The sequence below is a fragment of the Mirounga angustirostris genome, unplaced genomic scaffold (genome assembly GCF_029215605.1).
Source record: "Mirounga angustirostris isolate CCGP_5_RB_7025 unplaced genomic scaffold, mMirAng1.0.hap1 SCAF_4, whole genome shotgun sequence".
Lineage (NCBI taxonomy): Eukaryota > Metazoa > Chordata > Mammalia > Carnivora > Phocidae > Mirounga > Mirounga angustirostris.
In genome coordinates, this window is record NW_026991712.1 from 52,178,145 (window position 1) to 52,183,037 (window position 4,893).

Consider the following 4,893-nt stretch of genomic DNA (forward strand, 5'->3'; position numbering starts at 1 on the left):
TAGTTCAGTCATTAAATTTAATTAATTAATATCAATCCTTGAAAGTTTTAGCAGGTCTTCTAGGACCTGTGAGAGATACAATTATTGATCAAATATCAAGAACACATGCAAGTTAGTTGAGTCAAAGGACATTGGAAAAGAGCTTCAGTCTAGTGCCATAAATACACTTGCCCAGTTCAGGCAATTATATAAAAGTTAGCAAATGGATCTGAGACTTTCTACTCGATAGGACTAACCCTGTAAGAGAAGCAAGATGTACTGAGAAGATATTTTCTCAGACTTCTCTTGACTAGAGCTATACCATTACGCATCTACCATGGAAGGGGTTTTAGCACCACGTAAAATCTGACAAGTGAAAGTTGAGAATGGAAAAGACCTACTTCACCTCCAGCCAATTATTGCCTTTATTGATTCAGGGCCAAATTATCTATTAGGCACAAAAGCACAGAGTACATGCCCATGATATTTTTAGAGACCGATGGAAGTCTTTTAATTTCTTTTAAAATTATAAGAAAAAGATTTTTTTTTTTTTAGAAAAAGAAGAACTTTTAGGGTCATATATATGTTTTGTTTCTCATATTACAAAAAAACCCATTTTTAGGCCCCATGAAAATCTATTACATTTTGACTAAAACAGAAAAACTTAAATATTGAAATATTTAAAATAATATAAAATAGTATTAATATGAATATTATGGTGGGAGGGACCTATGAAAACAAAAAGCAGCCCATGAAGGTCATAATGCTGCCCTGCATTGATCCATTGACTTTCAATATATTTGCCATTGCTTGATGGATTTATCCATTGCTAAACTTCGGTTCCGGTACCTTTTTAGGATGGTGAATTCTAGTAAACTCCGTAAAGAACAATGCCGCTGGATGTAAACTTTTGATGGTTTTCTAGTTATTTGCTAAATTGTGGCCAATGGAATATTTCTAATGTCACTTGCTCTCTTAGCTACTGATTTGTGCCCCAGTCCCCACATTTTCCTGGTTTTCTTTCCTACAGAGCGCACTCTAGAACACTCAAACAATACTGAATAGATAGATGGCCAAGGAAACCTGTCATGGGATCAAATAATGAAAATTTGCAGTTGCAAATTTCATTAATATTTGGTCATTCAAAAGAGTAAAGTTAAGTTAATGGTGCACCACTGAACAGCAATGATCTTTTAGGGGGATTTATGAGATTCCTTTCTGCCTGTCACACCTGTGTACCTTGAGTGAGAAGTAGAACAATGTGTAGAGAACTGCTGGAGAGACACCAGGACTCATTCTGAAAGCGCTAGAGCTCAAGTTTAGGCCCTCCCTGGACATCACCAATCTCCAGTGAATTTCTTTATGCAATTACCTATTCAGAAGATTAGTTTTCTCTTTCTAATTTCAGACCGTAATGCCACAAAGTTGAAAAGTTTGAGTTTAAATAAAAGAATAACACATTAAAAAAAAAAAAACAACAAAAAACCAAGGATCTTAGAAGCTGGCAATTAGATAATAATTAAGCATTACCTTGTACCAACTTTAAGACTAGGAGCTAATTATTGCAATTCTGCATTAGGAGGATTTTTGACAAGGGGCTTTGGATATAATGTAGCAGATAGACCTGATTTAAAGAGAAGGCAGGGTTTTGAGGGGGCGGGGAGCTGAATACTACCTGCTTCAACGTCAAAAATATAACTTACTACATTCCTGTCCATCTTTGGGCAGCTTGGCAATAGCTGATTTGCTGATTACACCCATCTTTTCCTGCTCCACGTTATCTTTCCAGCATGTTGATTTCCCTTGTAAGCCAGAGACTGGTTATTTCAGCTTAGCTTTTTAAAAATTCTTTTGTAGTTTAATTAAATCTTCTTGTTTTTAGGAAATGCTTTATACTCTTTCTGAATTGAAGAGCCTAAAGGTCTAGACACTGGAGGAGAGTTAACTGCATTTAGGTAATAAAAGCCAAATTCCTGAGTTCCTATCTATTAGAGACAGAGTTTGAAATCTGTGCCTAGCAGACTTTTCAGAGGATCTATTTCACGATTATTGAACATGCCTACTAACGTGATTATAAAGCTGTTTTAAAATGATAGTTTACATAGTGTTGGTCAACATCACTGTCATCAACAAGGACAATCCAGACCCAGCTGGGAGTCATAACATAGAATTAGGAAAGGTTGTCACCACAAAGCAATGGCCTTCTCGGGCCCAATCAGTGCTGGGACCACAAGTCCTTCAAGAGTTCAGAGAAGAGAAGGGAGTAAACCCAGGGTGGCAGCAGATGGGAACAGTTTCAAGGAGAAGATGGATTGTAAATGAGAGAAGGGGTTGAAAGAGGCACCTGGGGGGAAAGCGATGGTATAACCACAGGGAAGCAGGAATGAATCATCAGTAATGATTGATGAGAAACATAAGTAATTGAATGGCAAATTTTACAAACATAAAGGACAGGAAGAGATAATCAGATCTAGCCTCCTAGCTTTAGGAAGGTAAGGTCTTATTATCCCATTTTACAGATAAAACATCTGAGGCCAAAACATCTGGAGAGGTCAAATAAGGGGACTAAGTCTTTAGTCCAGTGATTTTTCCAAACTTTCAGAAGAGATTTTTAAATGTAGATTTTGGGGCTCAAACCCTAAGGAGTCTGGCTCAATTGGAGGGTGGAACCTGGGATGTCTATTTTTTGTGATACCCTCAGATGGTCTCCAGATGGGAGAACCTTACTTGGGAGATGGTGCTTTGATATAATAGGTACTCAGGGAAAACCCTTTGCCATATTCATATTTTAAGATTAATTCTAATAAGTTTTCATTAACTCTGGGTAGATGGACAAATAGGGTTTATCCCATCACTGGCATTCTTAACCATTTTCTTAGTCCTCAAATACTTTTTTCACAACCAGAAAATGGAGGCCTGCCATCACTGCTCAGGAATTTGAAAAGATGGACAAGTATGTAGGTCCAGGCTCCTCAATACAACTGTCATGATAAGGGTCCAGCAGAAGACCCAAGAATGTAGAAGACAATGGAGTACTGAGTTAAAACCCTAGGTTTGAGTCCTGGTTTGCCACTTACTGCTATTGGTGCTTGTTTAAGTATTTTAACCCATATTTTAGATTATCATCTATATAATTGGGCCAATAAGACTTCCACCGATTATGTGCCAAGATTCTGGAAAGGACAAAAGGAGATTGTATGGCAATTCTCTAAAAATATGTAGACCAACACAAGTTTTTGAAAAGTTATAATAAGGATCAATTACTTTATGTAATTACGATCATATTCCTACCATAAGTAAGCCATTGTAGCAGTTACAGGGAAGTAGGATCCTCAACCCTGCTCTCAAGTCCGCCAAAATCCCATAAATGAGTTATACCCTTCCCAGTTTGCTATTCCTATCATTCTGTGGTCCCTGACACTGATCAGAGTATGTGGCCACCAGAAAGCAATGCCTTGACTGTCCCCTGCTCCAAGGTTAAGACATGGAACAGTTAATGGGAGGTTGAAAAAAATTATAAATGTTTTATTCCTTTTGCTACCTCTTTTTTCCTCTTCCTCTGTAGGCCGAAGAGGTCTGGGGACTTGCGTGTATTCTTGGGAAATACAACACTGGGAAAGTTTTAAAAAGGCCATAGTAGGGGCCTGGGAAAGGAAATGCAGAGTTGCTAGTATATCTCCTTTAAGATCAGGCTCCTTAGGAGAAGTAAAGGGTCTTTTTGAAGTTTCTGCATTTTGTGGCTTATCTCATTAGGGCTAAAGTCATAATAGTGATGGTGGACGGGAGAATGTATGTTTGGCTCCACTTAAGATGGACCCTAAGCAGAGGGATAGACAGCTACATCCAAAGCTAGATTCGAAGCAGTGATGGAATCCTATCTAAAACAAGTTTACAGTGAGCTATGGTTGTTGAAGTCATGACAGGACAGGTGTTTAGAAAGTTTCTTCCCCTCTTTGACTGAGTTTTAGTTGAAAAGAGTGCAGCTGAAACTGCAACCAGAGGAGGCATTATGTTTCCAGAAAAATCTCAAGGAAAAGTATTGCAAGCAACAGTAGCAGCCGTTGGATTGGGCTCTAAAGGAAAGGGTGGAGAGATGCAACCAGTTAGTGTGAACGTTGGAGATAAAGTTCTTCTCCCAGAATATGGAAGCACCGAAGTAGTTCTAGATGACAAGGATTATTTCTCATTTAGAGATGGTGACATTCTTGGAAAGTATGTAGAGTGAAATTAATCATTATTGAAATGGCATCACGTGAAGCTGCCCATTCCACTAAAGTTGTGAAATCTTTCATCATGTAAATAATTTCCATGTCTCTGTTTTATAATAAACTAATGGTATCCAAACTAAATAATAATAATAATAATAATAATAAAATAAAACAAGTTTACAAACAGTATAAGTCAGGATGTGATTAGTGCAATGGTATTTCAGAGAAAGGAGGCTGCTATCAGCCCTGTGGGAACAGAAGATAACAGGACATGTATTTTTGCAAAAAGCAATGACAGTAAAACAATGACACAGCAGTAAAGAGAGTGAGGTATGGAAAACCACAAGACTACAGATTAAGAGACCTCTCCATGTGATCCTAGCCAAATCGTACTTCTGGGGGCCCTTTATCCCCATCTTAATTCACTCTCCCTTCATCCTTCTGAATTAGTATTAACTGCATTAGCCTTCTAATGGTCTTCTAGTCACAATTGCCACTCACTCCTTAAACCAGGTCACTTTGCAACTAGAATTACCTCATTAAAACTCGAATCTGATTTCACAACCAACTCTCTTTTTTTTTTTTTAAAGATTTTATTTATTTTTTAGAGAGCGAGCGAGCGAGCAACAGCATGAGAGAGGAGAGGGTCAGAGGGAGAAGCAGGCTCCCTGCTGAGCCGGGAGCCCGATGTGGGACTCGATCCCAG

General features: G+C 38.2%; 1 pseudogene; it reads left to right on the top strand.

Annotated features, from left to right (window-relative positions):
- The first annotated feature begins 3,895 nt into the window (after positions 1–3,895).
- LOC129046495 (10 kDa heat shock protein, mitochondrial-like) lies at positions 3,896–4,204 on the top strand (annotated as a pseudogene).
- Positions 4,205–4,893: the final 689 nt, after the last annotated feature.